The 25,810-nt window shown below is 47.0% G+C and overlaps 1 protein-coding gene across 2 annotated transcripts in view; it reads left to right on the forward strand.

Annotated features, from left to right (window-relative positions):
- The window catches only part of LOC125939999 (uncharacterized), a 58,005-nt gene that overhangs the window by 12,156 nt on the left and 20,039 nt on the right, over positions 1 to 25,810 (forward strand). For both annotated transcript variants that reach the window (XM_049655646.1, XM_049655647.1), the window contains one exon: positions 1,591 to 2,278. The gene's annotated coding sequence lies outside the window, so the exon portion shown is untranslated. The remainder of the gene's footprint in view (positions 1 to 1,590; positions 2,279 to 25,810) is intronic.

Raw genomic sequence — 25,810 nt, forward strand, 5'->3', positions numbered from 1 at the left:
TCCTCTACGACGGTAACGTGTTGTGCTCAGTATGATGCTCAATTCAAGAGGAAAGCCATTTTGATGGCCAAAGAGATGGGCAACTCATCCTCTGCTCGACGCCTTGATCTCAACGAGTCGACGATCCGCTTATTGCAGCTCCAGCGGATGGTTCTCGTCAAGTGCAAGCCTGACCATAAAGATTTTCAGAGGCCCCACCATGGTCGGCACTTCCAGTTAGAGCAGAGTGTCACGGAGTTTGTTACTGAACAGCACAGCCACCTGATGGGAGACAGTATCAACCTGATACTGTCAAGGAGAGCGACGTTGCTCGAGATATGGGAATACCAGGGCAAAATTCAAAGCGTCTCATGGCTGTGTGCAAAGGTTTATGCAGAGGAACGGCTGTTCCCTCTGGCAAACTTCTATTTGACAGAAACTGCTGGGAGATTTCAAATCAAAGCCACGAGAATTACAGCGCTATGTGATTGACCTGCGCTGTTCATCAAGGATGCCACTGGGGCATATTGGCAACGCAGATCAAACGGCTGTGTACTTTGACATTCCAATGGCCAGGACTGTACACAGCATTGGTGCCCCAGAAGTCTGCATTAGGACTACTGGGAATGAAAAGACAAGGTTGACTGTAGTGCTGGTGTGCCTGGCAGATGGCCACAAGTTGCCACCGTATATCATTTTTCGTTGAAAGACAATTCTGAAAGGAACCTTCCCCAGGGATGTGGTTGTTCACTACCAGAACGGGTGGATAGACGCATCACTAGTTCTTGACTGGGTTAAGACAGTGTGGTGCGCTGTTCTTCACCCTGCTCTTGGTATCTGCTCTTGCATCTTGGTATTGGACTTGTTCCACGGGCACTTGACCTTTGAGATGAAGAAGAAGCAGGCAGGGGCAAAGACGCACCTTGTTGTCATTCCTGGCTGGATGGCATCCATTCTGCAATCACTGGACGTGTGCCTAAACAAGCCATTTAAGGACAGAGGACAGGACGTGGGAGATGTACACCGATACGCTTGATAGTTTTCTCCGCCCATATAAACAACTCATAGGGGGTCAGTATTTGAGCTTTGTATGGCCTCTGGATACTTGCTCTTGCTGCCAAGCACTTTACAGTTCCACCAACACCAGTCACAAGCACTCTTGCCATGTGAGGTGGCAAAAAAATTTCATTCTGCTAAAAAATTGAAATCGTTTTCATGGCAGCAAAGGTTCATGGCGTTCTTTTTTTTCTTGTACTGAGAATCCGCACCATCGGAATAGTAATGAATTTTCTTAACTTCTAGTAGATAATTTTTCAACTCTAAAGCTGATTTTCCCAATTTGCACATGAACATAATGTTCGCACGCTGTTTGAACTGCGACATTGCACCGACTGCCCACGACTCACATCCACGTCACACTGCGCAGTGGAACCTGTCCGGACCTGCTCTGCCCGCGCGCAAACATACTTAGCCCCCTATCCAAGCGTGTGCACGCTATCTTATCACTCGTTCGGCTTCAACGAAGCACTGCCGGGAACTTTTTGACTGCCCGTCGTATACTCATTGTAGAGTAAAGCAGTGCTGTCTGGTGAAATCGCATATCCAATGCAGGTTCCTATGGGAGTCCCCCAGCACGCCAACAAGACGGTGCCTGGGGCCTTGTCTGCCTGCCATTAAACCATAAAGGGCACCCAGTATGGTGTGTTCACCCTGAAGCTGCTGCCTAAGAGGCTCTGCTTTGAGCCATACGAGGAGAGTTGAGGTGGACAACAGCGTAGATCACGGCTACATCTGGGAGGTGTGTGTTATCTGCAATCACTGGTGAACAGCGTACCAGGCCAATCACAGTCACCTGAGAGACTATGGTGCAGGGATTTGGTCAACCACGATAAACAACCATGATTGCGAAACAAGGAACATTATGAAAGGACAAGACACATCGCGGAGTGTCGCATCCCTTCATGCTGTTTCTTGTCCAGCAATTCAGCCATCAGTTAATGACTTTGTACTAAGTGGCTTGTATTCAGATGCCCTTGTGCGATGCTGCCCATCGCAGTGGCGACGTGTTCCTGGTGAATGGCCGCCCGTTGGACCACTGTTATTGGAATACGATACATGAACTGCATGACCGATGACACCCAGGAGAACCTGGTTGCCTTCGAACACCAGGGGGCCATCTACTACTGCACTTCCAGGGTGATGAACGCCAGAGAGTAGTTGTTTCTTGTGGTATGGGGATGAGTTTGCAAAGCAGCCTGGACTGATCGGCACTCAGGCAATGCCAAAGCACAGGGCCAAGGTGCGTAGGAGTTTGCTTGCTGTTGGGCTAGTTGGTGCTTGGCAAACAGTAATAATTTTAGTGCTAGAAGTACGATCACAGAAAGGGAAATATGTAAAGACAGAACGAGTGCTTACTTTCAACTGTTTATTTTTGCAGACAGTGAGCTTTCTTCTTTCTCTCAACAGGTGTGCATGTGCTCGCACCTTGCTTCGCATCATCAAAAACTTCCCATACAACGCATTTCTGATTCAAACAACTTCACAGGTGTGTCACTTATGCAATTGCTGTCTTTCTTCTTTGATGAAAAATGCTTCCAAGATTTTGTGAGCTGCTTTGTTTTTTACTCTTTCCTAGGATCCACATCTCCACAAAGCGTGGCTGAGAACCACATGAAGTCACATACATGCTTCAGTGTGCTCTCCTTATGCTCGGCATTAAGCGAACGTTGTTCGCTCACTTTATCATTGACGCAGCACTCGTCTGACGCAGCACCTCCTGCACGTTAACACTATTTCATAGACCACCTCTGTGGCACACTTTGTGTATAGCCGGGCCTGCTTCCTTTTACAGCCTTTCGGCTACTGAGCAACTTTCTCCGTAATGCAAGGGCACAACTTCGTCAGTTTCCTTGGTGCCATGAAAGCCATCGGTACACCACTTTCATCGCTTCAGGCCGTTCTCTCACCCTTTGTGCTTGAGCCGTGCCACGTTTAGCCTTCTGCAGAATGCTTTCTGCCACTGCAGGCAACGAAAGAGGGAACTCGGCACCCTTCCCTGAAAGGGGGCCCCAGGTTAGCATAAGAACAAGCAATGTGCTTCAGCGTTTTGGTATTTACACATCCATCATCATCCCCGACATCATTACAGTCGATGTACAGACCAAAGTTGCAGTTAGACATGTCTGGAGCATGTCCAGTGCTGCCTGAAAAACTTTGGATTCTTTTTATCTCCAGATAATATGCTGCCGGCAACGTTCAAGTTTTTATAATATACGTGGTTCGATGTGAGTTTTAAATTGCTCACTTTATTTCGCTGCAGGATTATCCGACGCCATATTTTAATTTTTTTAAATCAAATCAAGCATTAATGTAACGACACATTCTGATGTTAGAAGTGTAACTGAAACGCGTTCCTTTTGCAATAAAGTAACTTGTATAGGGAACTCGTTCCAAGATTGGGAAGGAACAAGGAATGAGCTTTTGTTCCTGTTTTAGAGGAACGTGTACAACACTGGTTTCTGCCAAGCACGCTCAGGTAGCGGAATTGGTTCCAGTGGCGCTACCGCAGGTTTTGCTGACTTGTCTGCCACTTGACAGACAATGCAAGAGTAGATTGACTGCTCCACCTGTTTGTCAAGTCCTGGCCACCAATACTGGTTGCGAAGCCTCTGTTTCGTGCGAACAATTTCCTGGTGGCCTTCATGCACCGTCTCCACGAGCGTAGATGTCAGTGCAATCGGGATAACCAGGCGCTCGTCCCGCAATATCGGGTTGTTCATGAGTGCCAGCTCATCCTGCTGGCGAAAAGGGGCACAGCTAAGGTCGAAGGCTGCATTTCACTGGTCACTTAGTTGTGACGCAAGTCATCACCTGCTGTAACAGTGAGTTGGACTGAACAGCTTTTTGAAGTTGTGCATTCGTGATGCAGGTGGAAACTAGAAACATGACTTCTTCCTCTTGTTCTTGTACCCCCGAAACAGGCAATCGCGATAGCACATCCGCCACCTTGTTATCACTTCTGCGGTGGTACAGCGCATCAAAACTCTATAAAGACACGCCAACCACCTTGCAATTCTTGTAGACCGGCGACTGGTGCCTCCGGATGAGAGGAGAGTAACCAGAGCTTGATGGTCTGTTCGAAACATCCTTCCCCAAAAAAACGTGCCAATGTTCACACGCCCATACTCATGTGAGCGCCTCCTCCTGCCCTACGGAGTACTTGTTCTCAGCTTGCGACAGAGTTCGAGATGCGAAAGCAACTGTGCGGAGTTCGTTTCCGTACCTTTGTTGGAGCACAGCTCCAAGCCCGTAGTCGGAAGCATCTGTAGTTACTACCGCAGGTAGTGAGGGGTTGCTCATATGCACCGCCTTGCATGTTTCGTGTAGTTGCTTCACCTCACTGAAGCCTTGAGCTGGAAAAGAAGCTCCTTGACGAAGTAACTGGCGAAGAGGCTCTACTACGTCAACAAAGTGGCGACGAGCTGACGAGTCCGAGGAACAAATACAGCCCAGTGATGTTCGTGGGCGCTGGAGCGTGAACTACAGCCTCGACCTTCGATTTCAAGGGTGACCCCTGTGGCTGACGACATGTCCCAAGAATGTCAGTTCTTGGACATTATAAACAAGCACTTATTTTTAAGCCGCAGGACAGCTGCCGAAATGTGGTGCAGAACATCTTGGAAGGTTCACAGAGAGCTCAGCCGCAGATTTACTATAGTTAATGATGTCGTCTATGTAGCAAAGTACACCCCTGCAGCCCCTCAGAATTGAAGTCATCTTCTGGAAAGCGGTTGGTGCAGAGGCGAGGCCAAAACACACTTGACGGAATCGAAAAAGGCTATCGTGCATAACTAATCTCATCAGGTCATGGCTTTCAGGCGTTAATTCCAGTTGATGATAAGCTGAGGCCAAATCAATTTTTGAAAAGAGTGTCGACCCTGCTAGTTGGTGTAGAAGGTCGTCAGTGTGTGGGAGAGGAAATTCGTCAACGATGATAGCTCTGTTAGCCTCACGCAGGTCACACAGTCAAATGCTGCCGTCCTTCTTTATAACAACCACCACAGGGGATATCCATTCAGAAGCATCCGTTTTCTCGATTATACCTGCCTGCTCGAGACGGCGTATTCCCACGGACACCTGCTCCCAAAGGGCCAGAGGAAGTCAATGCAGCATAGCGGCTATGGGAATCGCATCCAGCTTGCGGTTGATGTGATAAGCAAAACCTTTTACAAGTCCCGTCTTGTCCGAGAACAAGTGGCTGAATTCCTCACGAGACTCTGCAGGCAGAAGATCAGAAGCAGAACTTTTCATTTGCAGGCATTACAATGCAGCTCCCTCTATGTGCAAGTCCAGGCTGCTGATGGCGTCCAATCCGAGTAATGCGGTTCCCTGCTGTACAACATGCAAGAGAATGAAGATAATGTGCTGCTTGTTTGCAGGAAAACACCCCTTCACCATGGTCTTCACCAAACACCCCACAACCATTGCTCAAATAATGTGACATCTTCAGCCACTGCCGTCTCCTTAAAAACAAAATATTGAACCAATTAGATGAGCCCAATCAACTAGTTCTACACAGTGCATGAACTGGATTGCCAAATCCTTACACGATCTCTAACCAGAGCTGCGACTGTGTTTTTGCATCTCTGACAGCTTACAAAGTCTGCGCTCACAGTGAGACTGCAATTTCCACAGTGTAATGCGCCATTCTTTTTTGCGGCATAGCACTTCACTTCATGGTCGCTTTAAACATAATCACATTGTATGGTATGTGCGAGAATTCAATAGCAGAAAACTGAGACACACGCACACACATATTATATATTATGTGTGTGTGTTCCCCATCTTCCCCATCAGGAACGAAGACGGCCCACAACTTTGCACGAGGCCAGGCGTCGTCATCGCCAACTACGCCGGTCGCTGCCGCTGCTGACGACGATAATTAGGAGCAGCCAAGCCGCTACCGGCACCGGAGCCTCAGCACCAAACTCCACTGATGAACTGACATCGCCACATTGCGTCGGATGATGGACATGTAACCTGTGAGCCCTCTGCTAAAATCTCATTGTTTCTTCATGCACTGTGCCCTGTTATGTCACATTAGGTCTTTGATGTTATTTCCGTAAACTGTTTGTTTTGCTTTTGTTGTATTTCTTGCCTGTACTTTGATATATAATTAATTCCCAATATAAGTTTTGATTGGGTATTTGCATGTGGTGTCTCGTGACCATATCTCGTGTCCATTCTCCTTGCGTAGCACACCTGCAGGCGTGACACTAAAGTTTCTTACGAAAACTGGCATCCACGACAGAACTTGCTCTTCTTAAGACCCTATAGAGCATCACCTTGCTGGTGTGTGGCGGCTGAGAATGGATCTCGCGAAATTATTGCAACTTGGCAAGGAATTAGGCAAATCAGGCCCAGACTTAAGGAGCTTGATAGATGAGGAGCGGGCGAGAGAAAGAGACCAGCATACAGCTGATCGCGCCGCAGCTAAGTAGGCAGAGGAGATATCCAGAGCTCGCTTACAAGAATAAAAAGCAATCCTTGAGCTTAAGCTGAAGTTACAAGAGCAGCAGGGAAGGTTAGCTCCCGCGGCTGGCACTGATCCATCAGCTAGCACTGTTTTCAGTACTAGTTCGGCGCAGGGTTACCAAAGGCCGCACAAGCTCATTGCCCCATTCAACGAGGGAAGAGACGAGTTGGATGCGTATATCCAACGATTTGAGAGAGTGGCCAACAGCCAAGGGTAGCCAAGTGATAAATGGGCATTATCTCTTAGTTTGTGCTTGACTGGAGAAGTGCTGAGCGCCGTGGGTCGTACGGCAGCAGACGACATAGTGGGCTCCGCCAAGCTGAAGCAAATCCTCCTACAGTGTTTCCGATACACTGAGGAAGAACACAGGGTGAAGTTCTGAAAGGCCAGAACTGAAAACAGGGAGACAGTTTGCTGGTCGTTTTGCCGGATACTTCGACCACTGGCAGCAAATGGCTAAGATGGAGCATACCTATGAGGACCTCCGAGACGTAATCATTTCGGAACAGTTTCTTCGGCGATGTCATGAGAAGCTGACCATCTTTTTGAAAGAAAGGGGCTGCAGAGGTCTGGACAAGCTCGCAGAGACTACGGACCATTACCTCAAAGCACAGGGTCTGATCGTCCTTGGAAAACGCAAAGAGGAAAAGGAACCGGGAAGGTTTGCAGGGCAAGCTAGGGTCTCAGACGGACAAAATGCAAAGTTTCAATGTTTCCTTTGCAATAAGTTAGGGCATAAAGCGGCAGACTGTTGGTCGAAAGCAGGACCACCTAATCCAAAAGGGGCTCCCTACCCGAAATGCCGTAAAGGTGGCCACAAGGAGGATGCCTGTCCTTATGATGCGGGCACAGGTGGCCAAGCGTCGTGCACTATAACCGCTGAGAGCGGCTTAAGGGCTTTAGAGAGAAGAGGCGCCTCTCCCAGTGGCTCTCCAGTTGAGACGCAAGATGGAAAGAAAATGAAGTCGCAAATAAGCAGAATGCCAATGGCCAATGGCATGCTTGAGGAACATGGCGTGATTGTATTACGCGACACTGTATGCAATTCAGTGATAGTGAAGCGCTCACTAGTGCATGAAGAGAAACTGACTGGAAAGATTCACGTGATCACCTTACTAGACTGGTCGGTCATGCGTGTCTGAGGCTGAAGTAAACATCAGCTCCCCATTTCTCACCGACAGAGTGACTGTGACATGCATGGAGAATCCACTTTATGATGTGGTTGTGGGACATGTTGAGAGCGCGCATGATGCTTCTGCTCCTGACACTGGCTGGAAAAGGCTGCACGATTCTTTGGGTATGAAGAGCAGACTCCAGCGGAACGAGGCGGCTGGGCGAGACAATCAGCCGAACTCGATGTTAGATGCTATCCACGATGCCAGTGCCAAGAAAACCAGCGACGAGACCCCGGTCGCCGTCGTCACAAGAGCAGCTTCTCACACCTCGAATCCATTCCCCGTGATGCCAATCAGTCACTTGCAACTAAACCCTTCTGATCTGATAGCGAAGAAGAAAGATGATCCCACGTTACAGCGCTGCTTCGAAGCAGTCGGTAACAGGGTACTACCAGATCAGCCGAGATTGAGTTTGTTCTGATGAAGGGGGTATTCTCTTCGGGAAATATAAGCTGCCATCGAAGAAAGAGATGGAACAGCGTGTTGTGCCAGCCGAACTGCGCGAGTTCATTTTGAAGATGGTGCACGGGGGAATTCTGGTCATCAGGGAACCAAGAGGACATCAGATCGAGTGTTCGAGGAATTTTATTGGCCGGGTGTGCAATCCGACATCACTCGTTTTGTAAAATCCTGTGACACCTGCCAGAAAACTGTCCCGAAGCACTTGGTGGGTCAGGTGGCACTCGGAAGCATGCCAATAGTCAAGACTCCTTTTCAGCGGGTTGCCATAGACATTGTCGACCCATTGTCACCAACTTCTGAAAAAGGAAACCGATATGTCCTTACCATGGTTGATTATGCAAACCGTTACCCAGATGCCATTGCCCTGCCAAGCATTGAGACAGAGAGAGTCGCAGAGGCACTTCTGGAGATGTTCTCTCGCGTGGAGATTCCCCAAGAAATAATCAATGACAGAGGAGCATCGGTCATGTCGCGAGTTATGAAGGAACTGAACCGGTTACTCTCATTCAGGCAACTCCCAACTACACCTTACCACCCTATGGCTAATGGACTTGTGAAGAGGTTTAACGGGACACTGAAGCAGATGACCCATCGAATGTGCTGAGAGCCCAAAGAATTGGGACCGATATTTGGCCCATTGCTCTTTGCATACCGTGAGGTACCTCAGAGCAGCTGGGGGTTTGCGCCATTCGACTTGCTCTGTGGCCGATATGTTCGAGGACCGATGGCCATTTTAAAAGAACAACTGGACAGGTGATCATAAGGATAGCGAAGCAATGAAATCTTATGGATACGTGATGGAATTGCGCCAGCGTTAGGAGGGCACCTGCCGAACTGCCGAAGAACAGCTCAAGAAGGCGAAAATGGCACAAAAGGAGTACTACGACAGGAAGGCCAAAGCACGCCAGCTGTCTGTAGGGGATAAAGTTCTCCTCCTACTGCCATCTGATGCTAATAAGCAGGATACTGACGTGGAAGGGTCCGTTCACGGTTCTCGAAAAGTGTAACGAGGTGGATTGCATCATTTATCTTGAAACACGCACAAACCTGTTCCATATCATTGTGCTAAAAAAATACAAAGAGAGGTCAACAAGAGATGCAGAGCGCAATCAGGCTTCAGTAGCACTCGAAGGTGAACCTTGTGAAGAAGAGGATCTCTCTTTCTTGCAGCTTCAGCAGCAAGAAACGTTTAGAGATGTCTATCGGAGGAGATGACTGAGGAACAAAATTCGCAAGTTAAAGACCTTCTAGAGGCCTACCAAGGTGTACAGACGGATGTTCCTGGAAAGACACACTTCATACAGTGTAAGCTCCAAGTTATGATGGAGGCGTCAATTCAGGCCAAGCAGTATCCGATACTATTTGCTATTCAAGAAACGGTGCAAAAAGAAGTACAGCAGATGCTCCGGCAGGGAATAATTGAGCAATCGGATTCCCCGTACCAGTCGCCTGTGGTATTCGTAAAGAAAAAGGATGGGGCCATGCGCCTTTGCATTGACTTCCAGCAACCAAGTCTTGCTTTCCAATAATGAGCCAATCCCTAGGGTGGACATGATGTTCGCAAAATATGGAAACTGAGACTATTTTTCAAAATTTGATTTCTCCAAGGGGTACTGGCAGGTACCGATGACAGCGTTTGCTTGTTCTTCTGGACTTAACCAGTTTCAGCTTTATGCCCTTCGGCATTAAGGCAGCACCAGCCATCTTCACGAGGCTAATCAGGAAGCTTGTGGAACCTTCTGAACGTCCATCGCTATTTCGATAATGTGCTCATTGCCATGAAAACTTGGGAAGAGCATGTAAATATAATGCAGTCATTTCTTGAGCGCCTAGAACAAGCCAGTCTAACGGTGCAGCCAACAAAGAGCCAGGTTGGCTTCACTTATGTTAACTTCCTTGGACACATCGTTGGACATGGCCTCCTACAACTGCAAGCCGAGACGCTGGAGAAGATTCAAGCTGCAAAGCTGCCGGAAACGAAGAAAGCAGTGCGGTCATTTCTGGTCCTTACAGGCTATTACAGAGACTTCATCCTCAACTTCTCAGAGATGGCCCCCCTTTTGACAGAGTTTACCCGAAAGAAGGGGCCAAGGGGCCAAACAAAGTGATATGGGGCAAAAAAGAACAAGAGGTATTAGAACACCTAAAGTGGACACTTTCCAACCAGCCGATTTTGAAGGCCCCCGACTTCACGAAGCCATTCGTGCTGCGCACTGATGCCTCTTCGAAAAGCGTAGGGGCTGTCCTCATGCAACACCATGACAAAGTTTTCCATCTAGTGGCATACGCAAGTCACCAACTGCTGCCACGTCAGGAAAACTACTCGACGATTGAACAAAGGGTCTGACGCTTGTGTGGGCAGTTAAAAAGCTTCATGTATTCTTCTTGGGCAAATCATTCATTTTGCAATGCGACCACGAGCCTCAAGCCCATATAAACTCCGCGAGACATGTAAACAATCGTGTGCTGCGCTGGAGTTTGACTCTCATGGAATATGAGATCACTGTGCAATACATGAAGGGCAGTGAAAATGTAGAGACCGACTACATGAGCCAGGTGTAACCATCGTAACACCATATCCTTCCCATGTTTTATATTTTTATATGACGCAGTGCATTGGGTAGGGCGTGAGTCTCATTGTATGAAATAGTCATTTTTTGAGGTGAGCGAGACATTTTGATCTGTACGTGCATGCATTTCCATGTATCCTTAATTGGACACACTGTCGCTATGCAAGTGAGGGGAACGATGAACAGGTGCGCCCATATTTGAGTTTGTGTCAGTTTATGTGTGACCAAGACAGTGCAATGGTGAAAAGTTGTACCCCCGGACAACTTTCTTAAGTGGAGGGTGATTATGGTCACTGGAGTACTTCTCTGCAGGACACCAAATACTGCCCCGCAAAGCAGCAGCCAGACAGTGGCATCGGACGACCCGACGGAATTCTCAAGACCCTCCCCAGACAGCCAAACATCAAAAAGCAGACTAAAACGAAAGTGCTTTGGCACAGGACGTCTGGAGGAGAAATAGGCGAAAGAAGAAAGCACCGCCCCCTGGCCGGGCGTCGGATGACCGCGGGTCTGAGGACAGCAGTTGGAGGAGAGACGCATTCAACTTCGGATCAGGCAGGCGCTAAGAGGCCCGCAGGAATGAAGATGACCCGCAACTTTGGGCAAGACCAGGCGCCGTCATCACCAACCCCGCTGGTCACTGCCGCTGCCGATGACGATAATTAGGAGCAACCAAGCTGCTACCTGCACCGGAACCACAGCACCAAACTCCACTGATGAACTGAAATCGCCGCATTGCGTCGGATGATAGACATGTAACCTGTGAGCTCTCTGCTAAAATCTCATTTTTTCTTCATGCACTATGCCCTGTTATGTCACATTAGGTTTTTGATGTTATTTCTGTGAACTGTTTGTTTTGCTTTTGTCATATTTTTTGCCTGTACATTGACACATAATTAATTCCCAATATAAATTTTGATTGTGTATTTGCATGTGGTGTCTCGTGTCCATTCTCTTTGCGTAGCACACCTGCAGGTGCAACCATATATATTCGACTCGGGTAATTAGATTTTGTAGCGTTAGCTACACTGGCATAGCCAAGCCCGTTTCGCGCGGCACATCAAGAGCCGTGCTGCGCATGCGCAAGGATCAGTGATGTCACACGGCTTGCGCACCGGAGCCATCGGAGCCGGCACCTCTCGCGCACTCCGCCGCTGGTCTGCGCATTCCAGAGGAGTGACGTCGTAGCCGTGGTAGACGCACTGGCGCCGGCGCGCGCTCGCTGTACAGTTGCCGTCTGACACTGCGCTGGAGCCGCTGCGCTTCTGACTGGCGTTTGCCAGTGTGGTATAGCCATGGAGAAGGAGAGCGCAAATGCTGCTCAACAGCGCTGAATAACGGAGAAGCTTGACTCATAAGAATAATCTTATCTTAAGAATAAGCTTAAGAATAAGCTAAGAATAATCAGCTGAACCTTTGCTAACGCTACGTATATCCTGGCATAGCCGAGCTAAGCCAGTGCTTTTTTTTTGGTTATTTCGATACCAGCCAAAAGTCCCAGCCAGTGCCTATGCATTTCTATGGGCACAAACTTTTGTTATTCGGGTCCTATGTCCTTCGCCGGATAATTCGAATGTGACCAGTCAGCACGCATGCACCAGATCTTTATGGTGACCCCAGTAGTGACCCCTTTGGAGGAAGCGTGTGTCTCGACGGAGCTTATGGGACAGTGAAGGAGTGGAAAACGCCTATTCTCGGCATCCCTTAGGAAGATTTTCAGGCAATAACCATAGCTCACAATGTCCGATTACAGTATTTACCCAATTCTAATGTGTTTTTTTTTTCAGAGAAATTTGGTTGAAAATTGCCTGCTCAGTGCAAAGAAATAGAAACCAAAACTGCCTTTATGGTGTTTGTCTGCTTTACCACACAACTTAGATCTATTTCTGCAAAGCTGACTTTAGAAAACCGACTGCCATTGAGCAATACACATTAAGACCCTGGCTCATTTTTTTTTTTTTTTAAATTGGGTGCGCTTTAGATTTCTACTCTGTTAAGAGCTTTAACCCAACAGTCGGCAATTCGCTGGTCACTCGGAGAACGACTGTTTCTGGCGATTTTTCATAGATAACAGCACAATGCAGGCTACTTCTAGTTGTTTTGAATTTTACACACTAGATGGACATATTTGTGTACGCTTTCACTAGGAGTTGTTTGTAAAACAATGGAAAGATTTCTGCTCGTCAGACTCCACTCTGTTGTTTTACCGTTGCAATCAGAGTAACAGGCTCGAAAAAAGGGGTACAGGCGTCCGAGTGGGCTCACATTTTTCACCACTTACCACCGAAAACCATAACGCAGAACCATTCAATGCTGTGCTTAGTTTTCGAGGGCCAAGGTCGGAAGCCCGAGAGGCGTTCCGGTTGCAAAAAAACACAAAAGTACACTCCTCATTCCTGCTCATTTTAAACTTTTATTGGGCTCGCTTTCTAGTTCTTTACCACATCTGACACGAATGCCTTTCGGGAACAAAATAAGTCAGACGTTTTGTAAATGCGATGTCTGTAGCAGATTTTGGAGCAATTTTCTTGCAGTGCGGAACACCAGGTGCGGCAGAGCGCCAAACGGGCAGTAGCGAAGGGGTTAGTCATTCCTACATTAGTTTTCTACTTTGTGTACATAAAAATTGGGCATGTGTTTGATTCGATGATGTGTTAGAATCAGGTCAATACTGTCAAATAAATCAGGGGTGTGTTCTGGCGTTCTTTCTGCATCTTGTTTAATACAACCTACCGGTTAGTTTGATCAATTTCGTCAGTCCCATCAGGGTCAAATTGACGGAAGTGGACTTTATAATGAAATGGTGAAATACGTTGGGGTGTATAAATATTGAATATTTTCAATTTCTAAAAAAAAAAGTTACATATAAAGGTTCCTTGAAGTCCGTTTGGCAGCAAAAGGCTTATTGATGTTATTGGATGCGTCTAATACTGTTTACTGGATGTCAAGTCAACTGAGAAGCGTTGCGTTGTGAAACAAAGGAAAAGTTATCGTATCTCGTGCTCTATTACAATGACAGTAACGAAACAAAGGAACAGCAGGTCACCAGACGCCTGTAGTAGAGTGTAGTGCTCGCTCATTAAGTAAAGTACAACACTTCAAAACCACAGATTGTTTTGAAGAAACACGAACATGGTTAGATGGGCAAAATGATAAATTGCTTTGCATAAACCAAGAAAGCAATTTCGTAGGGTGCTTAAAGGGTTACATGCTTATTTAACGACTGTTAACTGTGCATAAGTGATACCGCCCATGCATTTGCTCATGGACTGGTTCAAGTGCACAATAACCGAGGTTCTTCTGCTACAGGATCATTCGTAAGAGCCTCCACTTTCATCGGACCCTGTAGAAAGCAAGAATTGTTATCGCTACAGTATTCAAACAGAACGCCTATTCGACAACATTGAATCGAATAGTAGCAAGAAATTTGATTCGTATTTGAGATTTCGAATATTTGCACACTCTACGAAATATGTTTACGTAATGGCAGAGTTCGACCTTCTTGAAGCTAATCAATTTTTCTCCATTTTTATAAAAAAAACTGTGAACCTTAAAGTAAAATTCTCAGTCTTGCAGTTGGTAGGATTCAGCTTTCTCTCTTAAATACTACAAATTTCATTCACATCATTTCATTGGTTTAACGGGAGCGTTTGTGTGTGTTCCACATACATTTGAATATGAAAAGCAGAGTTGGCCCCACAGTAAAGTTTTCTTTTAAATAAACTAAAAAAAGCATGTGTTATATGCATGCTAGGCATTTCTGACCGTGCTGCCAGTTGCATACTTTCCAAGGAAATCGTGATTCAGCTTAGGTCAAGCTCATTTCTGTCAGCCCTTACAACATTTATTCTATAGACCGCTTGCACTAAACTGGTCCTCCGAGAAGATAAAAAAATATTACAATTTAACATGCAGGGGCTAGTGTTTGACCATTTGGTGGCACTGCATCTTGCATGCCAAAAATAAGACTTCATAATCGTACGAACGAGCAAGGATTATGATGTTTAAAACATGCTGCGTACATTCTAAAGGGCAGCCGCAGCAATATTTTGGGTCAACTAAAAAAAACCTAAATTCTGATAGTGTACTGTAGATACACAGCAGATGCCACTCACAATGTTATGTCTGAAACGTGAGTGGATGATTCACAGAAAGCACGCAACAATCAACAAGAAATTTCATTGCCACACACAGGACCTGGAGAATTGACATCCACCTTAGCACCACGTAGGCAGGCGAGACAGTGAGAATAGCACATGTGTGGGGTTTTATCTGTGCTTAACAGGATCCATAATGAAGATCACCAACTAGACCAATATGCCATGTCACGCTGGCCATGACCAGTGCTACAATAAAGGACACCATACTGATTTTGACTGCTCAAGGTTCTTTATGTGTACCTAAATCTTAGTACACATATGCATTCCTGTGCTTACAAGTGCAATCATCATTGTTATTAATCAAAAGGGTTTACAAACTGCAGGGCTGGGGAGCAAGGTGTGACATAGTTAACTTACAAGGTAACATTATTTCACACTACGTTGTTTGCAGTTCAAAGCACAGATCTAAGTTAATCCAAACACACTAGATGATGAGTATCCTTAGTTTACTTTTTATTCTCTCAACGTTTACTACTTTCCAGTTGGTCTTTTCTAAAACGCTTTGTTGCAATGTAATAATAGCATAACAGAACATGAACTTGTGTGAGAGTGCTTTCCATAACATGATAACAAACTGCTGCAAGTTTCCATCTTGGATTGAAGACGTGTCACAATATGGCAGCTAACTCCTTCTGTTCCCCTCAGAGTTTGTCTCCTAAGTACTGTATGTACACCTATGCCCTTAAGGTGACAAATTTTGATTTCGCACCAAAATGCACTGCTGCTTTTAGAGAAAGCAACAGTGCATTGTATGTTAAAAGCACTGTATGTTCAGCTGCGCACAGGTTCCTGTAATAACTGGCACTTGTAACACATGACGACTGGACCACCAAGGGGAACTGGCACATCAGTTTCCCGATGCAACATAATTGTTGCAAGGAGTCCAAGAAAAAGGTTTTCGCCCAGCATTTGATCAAACTCCAGACATATATTCTGTGCCCTTGCATCGTGTAAGTATATGTCTCCGCAATACCCAGCACGCATAAGAAACTCTGTTCTGTCTTGAGTCCTAAGATGGTCCAAGCGGGTTCCCCTCAGGCCAGCACGGAAGTTAAATGGAGAGAAATGAAGCTGATCAAGCAAGATCCCTGGCAGTGCTGAATAATTTTTCTCGCAGAATGGTTTTTTACCCAATAAGAAGCTACACTTTAGTGAGCAAATGCAAGTTGCTTGTGTTGTTTGCTTGCTCCTCGTGTACTTAAACAGCAAGTTGTCTCTTGCAGTGGGCCACGTGCAGTCCTCTGTATTTATTTGCCGCAATGACAAAAGAAAGCAATTCGTTTTTCAAACGTAAGGCAGTGTTGCCGCAGGCTATACAAATACAGTAGTAAATTATTGGCTTGCAAAATGTGTAGAAATTGGCAGCTTCTATATGCTGGCAAAATAGGCATTCTCAATGTTAGTTTTTGCCGGTACGGTTCTGGTATTATTGTTAGTTCTACTGTGAGCCATCTGTGAATCAGTAACACAATACAATCACCTCTGAAATTCTAGGCACAGTGGGTTGTTTGTAAGAACACGCACACAGCCAATCTTGGATACCATAATTATTGAATACAGTCAAATGCCTTTATAACAAAGTGCTTGGGACCTCCAAAATCCTTTGTTATACAGGTCACTTCGTTGTGAAGGTCGCACATTGTATGTATGTACCACTCACGATAGAGCAGGCTAAGCACGTTGAACAATAAAATTTATTGAACAGGAATTCAAGATAGACTTTGTGAAATAAGTCGCAAATTTTTCTTTGCACACTTTCTCTGGCAGAATGTGCGACTGCAGCCAACCTTATTGTGCTGAGGTTCACAGCATTCCCTGCGGCGAAAAGCAGGAGCGACTCAAATTAAAACTGCAGATTGCGGAATGCCTCTATCGCATCCTTTGCCGTCAACATTCTCGGTTTGGTTTACGGGACTTTTCACTGGGGGTTGACTTTGTTGACATTCGCATCCTTACCGCCTTATGGGGCTTAGAAGATGTCGTAGGTCCTCAGTTACGATTGCATCATCATGTCATCAACTGCGATGCATTCGTCAGCCGTCGTACCCGTAGATGCGTTACAAATAAGTATTGTTTGAGTTGAGCGATTCGTGGAGCAGTGCAGCAGAACTACTACTGATATCGGAACGCTCTCAAATGTGTTAGTGTCCGTTAAAGCTGACGCAGAAGGCACCTTGGTGACATCTGCGGAGGGCTGTGGTGGCATCGCTACATGGCATTCGTTGTAAAGCAACAATTCATCCATCGGGGATACCTAAATTGATTCATTGTACAGGCAAATTCGTTGTAGAGGTCTTCGTTGTAGAGGCGTTCATAATGGCAAATAAATTCTGTGGAATTCCGCAAGGTGGAGCAAGTATTGTGAAAGGGCAAAATCCCGAACAGGTACGAATTTATCTTCAACTGCAAAACAGTCTTTCTGAGAAACCTGTATGTGTTTCCTTTGTAGCTTTGTGCTACATTCTGGTGAATGACAATTTTTCCCTTTCAGGTGTTCACAATACATGTGAAAGATAGGAATTTCGCTGGGACATAATAAATCCTTTGTTATACAGGTCATTTCGCTAAAAAGGCTTTCGTTGTAGAGGCGTTATGTTTTCCTGTACTTGCCCTGTACAGCAAAACAAATCAATTTAAATTATTAGAGCATGCGTCACGCCAGGTTCGGTGCCTATTGGCTGCCCTGATACTGGCAACGCCGTGGAGACGTCGCTCAATGCTCGCGTGGGGTTCAACTTGTATGCGACGAGTGGACGCGACAGCCATCTTGATCGCGTCGCTTGTCGCCATCGCGCCCAGGATCGCTTGTGTGGGGGTTAAAGTCGCAGTGCGATAAGATTGTGGCCTCGTCTCCACTTCTAGTCACCGCATCCGCAGCGGGTGCAAAGAGTAGGCGACTCGAGTAAGCGACTCGTGCGAGCCTAGTTCACCACGAGGACAAATTCGCCGCTGCTGCCGTTCTTCGTCACGCCAGCGTTGCGACAGCAACTGTGTTCCCGGTCATCGAGTGATATGGTTCATGTTTTCCCATGTGCGCCATGCTTGTTAATTTAATTAGTAAGCGAATGCAACTTTGCTACCATGGAGGAAGAAAAAAAACTGAGGAGAGGCCCTACTCCCTCCGCACGCTAAGAGAAAAGTGTGGAGGAAGTGACATAGTCATGGTATCTTTCTTTATTTTTTTCACGATTTTTACGCTGTAGCAGTCATGTTTTATTCTAGGTCACTCTAGCCATGTTGTCGTGGCACAATGGCGGCTTTGTTGTGGTGTGTGCGCTCACACGTGTTCCGCCGTAGGTTTCGTACCGTGGCAAAGGCATCGCGTGGGCAGGTTTGTATTAGTCTCTGTGTTTTGTTCCATGTTTTATCTGGACCGTGCTCTCCTGGATGTTGCCGTTTTTTCATGGGCGTCGCCATTGCGTAGGCAGTGGCGCCATCTATGGGCAGTTGGTATGCTGGCTTAGGCGAATGCCCGTGTTGTATGCTATGGTATACGCTCGGCGGCAGTTTCTGGTGGATTTTTTCGCACTCGTGCGGTCTATTTAGCATGAAATGGCGTCTTCTACGTGAGGTAGGGTCCTGTGAGGCGTAGTGAAGGAATTTAAGTCTGAAGTAATTAAGCGGCTGGAGTTTCTGCTGTCGTTAGGGCGGACGGAGCACCCAGTGCGAGGTGTGCGCGTTTGTTTGAGCTTACAATCAGCCTCGGATATCAGTTAGATATTTCGTAAAATTCGTTTCACGAATGTTATCATAGTGCAACATTCTCAGCACTGTAATTATAAGCTCTGGTTTAGCTGCAACAAGTAGTTACGAAACATTTGATGATCCTAACACCGTGGGTACCGTTCTGCTGGCGAATAAGTTGTACTGTTTACTTCGACAAGCGTTCAAGTTGTGATCTGTGGATACATTGGGCGACTGCCTTGTTTGTTGGGCAAGGTTTCCGCCCACAAATAAAATAGTTTGGTTAATAATAACCCTATACCGTACAGTGTTAATCACTTAAGACTTAGAGATTGACTCCACCAAATAAGGAAATTTACTAGCCCGACGTTTCGGAACCAATTCGGCTCCTTCTTCAGGGGGCATTCTTCGGAGGTGGCGGTGTGCCGCTTTTAAAAGGTCCGTCGTAACAAAGGAGAGGAAGGGGGAGAGAGCGTAAGGTGCGGAGACACTTGGCAGGGCACCTGCTCTAGACAGACAAAATAGGTGGTGGGGGTGGGGGGGGCTTCGGCGTCGCTGGTCGGCTGGGTTGACCGATGCTGGGCGCCCTTTAGTCGCGGGAATGCGTTGACGAGAGACGTTTTGGTGTTGCTGACCTAGAGCGGGGGGGTCCTTTCTTCCCTTCGTCGCGTCTGCAAGGCCATGAACAGACATGAACAGCTTCAAGTGTTAATCACACTTTTCGAGAGGTCGAACGAGCAGCTACAGACTGAGCGAGCTTCCGAGACAGTATACTATAAATGCTGTGTTATAGATCTGTTCTATATAGCGCATGGTCCAAGCATGCGGCACGACCATGCGAAGTCTTATTGCGTCGTTATCACCTGTTCTGGTTTATATTTTGCCGCAAAAGGCGGACATATAAACTTTTTTTTTCCGTTTTTTTTTTCTTTTTTTTTTTTTCATTCTCGTCAGTTCAGTCATCTACGACGCATTCACCCATCTTACGGAAATTGTGTCCTTACAAATAGCTGTTGGATTCTCTTTATGTGATCCCCTTTGTATATTGTGCCTTACAGAGCAAAATGGAAATGTCGATCGAAGCACGATGCTTGTGTATATCATGTTGGTTTGCCAACCGGAGTGCTCGCAAAGCCTTCGGCCTCTTGTGGGAGGCTAACGTAGAGATAGTGATTTGAAGTCTACTAGACCTAACATGGGTGAGAACGATGCCGGTGGCTGATGGAAATGTTTTACAACAACTCTTCGTCGTGTGGAAACCGATACATCCAACATAGTTCACAACACATACACACACCGTGGCTGATGATGCGCGTCGCATTTTTGCACATCCAAGAGAAATTTCCAGATACTGTAGCTACTGCTGCACCTAAAGGCTAGACGGTGGTTGTTCGACAACCTTGTAAGAACTGACATCCCGTAAATTGCACTCGGAACTAGCTAAAACACCTCCAAATCGTTCCCGCAGCGCGCGACCGGCAACACATTCAAGCCGCGCCGCGCCGGCTCGCCCAAGCCAGAGAGGAGGAAAGGCTCGTCGCGCGCCCTTTCCTCCTCGCCCGATGAAAAGGTCTATAGGTGGGACTGAAGGAACTCAAACACATGAGATGAATGCGCATGCAACGCTGTACGCAATGTACCGCGCCACGGCAATGGCCACGGACTAAGGAATATCTGCGGGAAATTTTGCCCTCTTCGTCGGAATCATACTAACGCGCCATTGTAGACCGAAACCACTGTGTTTCAGAATCTGTACAATGAACGCCTTGCAGGTCATGAGTGACAGTCGTGCTTTTGACAACACGGTCGAATTTGTTAAAGAAGCACTGACACAAAAATTTTAGAACTTGTTTTTTCTGCTGTAATAAGTAGCTAGTGACCCAGTAATCACGACGCGAAAACTAATTTGCTTCACAACACGACAGGTAATTATTTTGAGTCTTCTTTGCAACGACCAGTCCAAGTTTCGGTTTCAGAGAGCAACGAGATGGGAGAAGAGGGATTGTAAACACAGTGAGCACGTGATCGCACAAAACTTTGACGTGTCCAAGCTAGCGCGCTCGCAGGTGAGCGAGCTTCGTGTTGCTAGTTCGTCTGCTACGCCTGCACGAGGTTTGCGATATCGTCGCCGTCCTCGTTTTCGTCGTCCAGTGGCGACTATTATTGCGATAGCAATTATATGGACACTCAAAAGCAGATTTCTGCCGTCGGCGTCGCCGTAGCCGTCGCCGTCGCCGTGAGGTTCCGTATGACGTCATTTGGAGAAGAAATCGTCGCCGCGCGCCGAACGCTGTATGTGCGAGTGAAAGGGCGCGAGGGGCGCGTCTTTCACGGGGAGTGAACGCACGGCGGAGAACAAACGCGCGTTCCGCGCCGTGCTCGCTTAAGGGCTGCAGAAGTAGGCGTCTCTTTTCTCCTTTACAATCACCATATATGTAGAGCAAACGCACCTTCTTCCGACGCGCGAGAAGCCGTGGGGGAGGGGGAGGGAAGGGAGGCGACGTTTAGCTGCGGCACCAAGTGCCTATTTATATCACAGGCTCCGGCAAGTCACCAACGCCGCACGCATTTTGAGCGAACGCGGGCAAAACGCCGATGGCGTCGACAACAGTTCTGCGTGTTGCCGATGCTGCTGCATGTCCAAGTTTATACAGCTGATAAAGCTAATATCATTACTCCGTATAGCTCTCTACAAGTTTGCTATCGCAATTGATGCTTCGCCTTTCAGGTGAAACTGCGACCACTTTTATTGCGATAGCAATTATATGGACACTTGAACCGGATTTCTGCCGTCGGCGTCGTCGTCGCCGTCGTCGTCGCCGTCGCCGTGACGTTCCCTATAGATAAAATCTTCGCCGCGCGCCGTATGCCCGAGAGGAAGCGTGCGGAGACGCGCGCTATCACGGAGAGCGAACGCACTCAATCTCCCACGCGCAAGCAAGGAAGCAGGAAGCCAGCGCCGGAGGGAGCAAGGGGGGGGGGGGGGGGGGGGGGGCACTTCTCTGCCAACAACCGCGCTCGTCGCTCGCTCGCACCGTCTCTTATCTCCACACGGCTCTGACCTTTAAGTGCATTCGCCGCTCAGTTTCCGTTGAAGCGATAGACCGCACGTACCTTCGCCCGCTGCGGCGTATGCTTGCTGCCAGCGTTTTGACAGTCGTTGTCTGCTGTCATTCAGTGTGATCTCTTCGTGTTTGTGCGCGCTCACACCACGCTTGTTCATTCAGTTCGTAATAGTCGGGCCACATTTTCCAACGCACGCTACACACGCAATGCTGCCCGGATCGGCAGTGCAGCGCTACAGGTGTGTCCCTTCGCACGCGCTGCCCACGGGAAGCGCTTCTCATCAACACCACCGTTTCACACGCGCCTTCTCGTGGTCATCGAATCTCTCTTCATGTCGGTCTACTTACGCCGCAGCACACCTGCTTACTTAATCAGCTCATGTTTACTACAATTCATATTGCTACCAAAGCCGCTCACCTTACTTCGTATGACATTGCTGTGTTGCTATCGCATTCATTGCTTCGCCCTTAGGGCAAAACTGTGACATTTTTTCTTCAACACAATCAACGTCTGCACATTTATGACGCTCATAACTGACAGTACAATTAGTTTTGCCGACAGCGTTGGTATAGCGATGAGAAAACACGTTAGCAAGGCGAGCCGCTTCGTAGAGACGATTGCTGCAGCGGCTGCGCTGACCGCTTGCGAGCCAAAATCACGCCAACGCAGTGGCGCACCGACGCGGGGGGGGGGGGGGGGTGTAACCTGCCCCCCCCCCCCCCCCCCCCCGAGGCCGAGTTAACCCCCCTTTTGTTTAACCGCTTGTCTTTCCTTGCGCATTTCAGTGCTGCAACTAAGATGTAAGACGCGCAATCGTCTGCACATTCGCAAACTTGCGCAAAAAGCGCATTTTGAAATTGAAATTAGTGCTGTTTAGATGGTATTGGCAAACTAAGGCAAACTGTCAACCCCCCCCCCCCCCCCCCCTGGCAAAGATCCTGGGTGCGCTACTGCGCCAACGACTAACCATATCGCACAACGTTTCATAACATGCACACTTTCGCAAACTGACACTTTCGAGGTCACTTTAAGAGTTATCTCGTGTCAGAAACAATTGAGCCGATTTTTGTGCTGCCGTCAGCGGCGAACGAGGCCAGCGTCTCGACCAGGGAGAAAAAAAGCACCGGTACTACAGTGGCTAGAATACCGGGACGATCCGGAGTGGCGAGAAACTTGCTCGGCGGCCCCGCCATAGAGAAATGGCTCCGCCCCGACGGCAGCGCAAACTCGTGACTTTTGGTTATTTACAATCCTTCCTTGATGTCAATGTCGCGAGGTGCTGCGCTTTGCGGGTGGGTGCGCGCACGTACTTTTAAAATTGATTTTAAATATGTTCTAAAAATTAAGCTATATTCGCCGCTGATATTTTGCAGACGATGTGTGTGTGTCCACTTAAATCGATCTCGCGAGTTATCTCGACTTCAAATATTTGCGTCAGTACTCCTTTAAGTTCATTATGAACTTCTTTCAACATGACGTCGACAACAGTAATGCGATGACACATCGCGATTACATCTTTCGGTCGCTGCGGAGCACGTACTCCCGAGCAGCCCGGTTGCGCGCAAGCGTGGCGTGGTTTCGCGAGAAATGTAAACAAGAGAGGAGAATCTTCCACGACATGATGGCGGAGTAACGCCAACTTCCGGCGTAACTTGGCTTCACAAAGAGTGACGTCAGGGCCCCTCCTCAGTTTTTTCCTTCCTCCATGACTGCAACCATAGCCTCCTCGATAAACTTAGAGTTATCGAGGAGGCTATGCTGCAACTTATGCGACCGATAAAACTACGAACCTTGCGTAGTTGTCTAATACCTTCTTCAAGGGGAAAAAAAAAAAAAAAAAAAACACAGCGCGAGAGAGACCAGGACGAAAAGAAGACAGGTACAACAGACAGACGCTAACTTCCAACTAACATTTTATTTGAAGAAACAAGGGTTATATACATGAACATGAATTGCACCACCGTGACGTCATGAACACTCTATCGCATCAAAAAGACGATCTCTTTGTCGGCAAGTGCCACTGACGGGCAGCTAATGCACGTGCCCCCGGCCCTCGCGATGTAAAGAGCTTCCAAAATCTCCCTTAAATTCGAGTCTATCTCCGGAACGTGCCAGAAACTTGGTACCATAAAGATTCGGACTGCATTTGTGACGCTTACAATGTTCAGCCAAATGACATCCCGCATTGTTATTAACGGCCCAGTTGTGCTCTCGCGCCCTTTCATTGTAACATCGCCCCGTTTGCCCAATATATACCTGTTTGCAGCTTAGGCGGATTTCATACACAACATTTCTGGTCCAACGCGTGTATTGCGCAGCATGTTTGTTAGGGCAGGGGTCAAATTTTGCTTTGGTCACTATCGGGCAAAATTTTGCCAGTTTACATGGCGCACTAAAGACAATAACATTGTGCCTCTGCGCAACTTTCTTGAGGTTGTGGGACACCTTGTGCCAGTATTTCATTTCATTTCATTTTATTTCCTTTCAGCTGGTTTTTCTTTGTCGAATCCCTCTCTTACATGTTTAATCTTTTGAAGAAGCTTATCGCAGGCGCTATTAACCAAATAAGACGGGAAACCGGCTTGGCTGAGCCTTGTAACCTGGTTCTTAAAGCTGCTTTTTTACTTTGTGAATGCAAGATTTATTTAAAGCTTTCTTTAGACACGTCATTGCAACTCCTCTTTTTATTAATTTGGAGTGGGCACTGTCATACGGTATCAACTGCTTCTACAACCTTGGCTGGTATTCCCAACAAACATGCGTGTTCATTAACGTGAGCTTCAAATCCAAGAAACGAATGCAATTGTCAGTTGGCCGCTCACACGCGAAGTTGCATTCGTTTCTTGGATTTGAAGCTCACGTTAATGAACACGCATGTTTGTTGGGACGGCACTCCATGTTGCTCGTTCGCGGTGCACGTTTTTTTTTTTAATTTTTTATTTATTTGCTTTTTCGCTGTGTGCTCGTAGTTTGGTTTTGCGCTTCTTCGGTGAAAAGTCACCCTAACTTTACTGAAACCAAGAGACGCTGCTGCCCTTCTGCTCGAGAGCCTTGGGGGGGAAAGGGAACGATCGAGATATATAGTTAAATGACGACCATGGCCTGGCCACCATGAAGGCCTTTTGTGTCTGTGTGGCCTGATCAACATCGCCATCTAAGAGATTTTGGCCCGACCCGCTAGCGTTTACGATGACCCGTTTTCGACCCGACTTTATCGGGTTCATGTTAAAGCGGCTATAACGAGAAAAAAAAATAAGAAAATACAAGGAACTCGCCGGAAAGAGACGCTGGAACACGTGGTTCTAACCAAACGAACGTGACATCACCGGAGAATTCTGTGGGGCGTGAAAAAGGCGGGGTGAGCACGGATCAGAAGCTGTGGGCGAATACCGGAGCCTTGAGAGGCAGGTTTTGTTAAAAAAACATGTACTTATATATCGGATGTTTCAGCGAACACTTTCAAAAATTCTTAAAGGTTGCCTGTGGCAGATAGCACAATTCTAGTTTATGAGCTGGTCTACTTGAAGAGGCGGACATTACTTGCACAATAAATTGAAATGCATAGTCGACTAATTAACAGAAACCTTCGGATTAAATTTTTAGCTAATTACCGCATGGCCCATATTGCAATTTACAAGTTCTAGCCGTGGAGTTCGCAAGGCGGATCCAGTTGGAACGAATTCTCAGGACGACACCAGTTTCGAACTTTGCAGGAAAATGCATTGGCGTTTCTGTTACTTTTGTGCTTCAATGCATAAAAAGACGTTTTGTTAAGAAAGTAACTGGAACGCCAATGCATTTCTCTGCAAAGTTCGGGAATTAGAATCCCGAAACTGGTGCCATCCTGAGAATTCGTTCCAAGTGGATCCTCCGCACGAACTCCACGGCCAGAATTTCTCAATTGCAATATGGGCCATGAAGTAATTAGTTCAAAACATAATTAGATAATGTCTGTTAATTAGTCAATTATGCAATTCAATTTTTTTGTGCAAGCAATGTTCGGCTCTTCGAGCAGACCAGCTCATAAACTAGAATTGTACTGTCTGCCGCAGGCAACTTTTAAAACATTTTGAATGTTTACTGAAACACCCTGTATATACAGCGCGGTGCTATGAAATTCTTGTAAAAGAGTGTTTCGTGAGAGTGGCTTTTTACTCTAAAAGATTCTCTTAGGTACGT

Source organism: Dermacentor silvarum, chromosome 9 (genome assembly GCF_013339745.2).
Source record: "Dermacentor silvarum isolate Dsil-2018 chromosome 9, BIME_Dsil_1.4, whole genome shotgun sequence".
NCBI classification, from domain to species: domain Eukaryota; kingdom Metazoa; phylum Arthropoda; class Arachnida; order Ixodida; family Ixodidae; genus Dermacentor; species Dermacentor silvarum.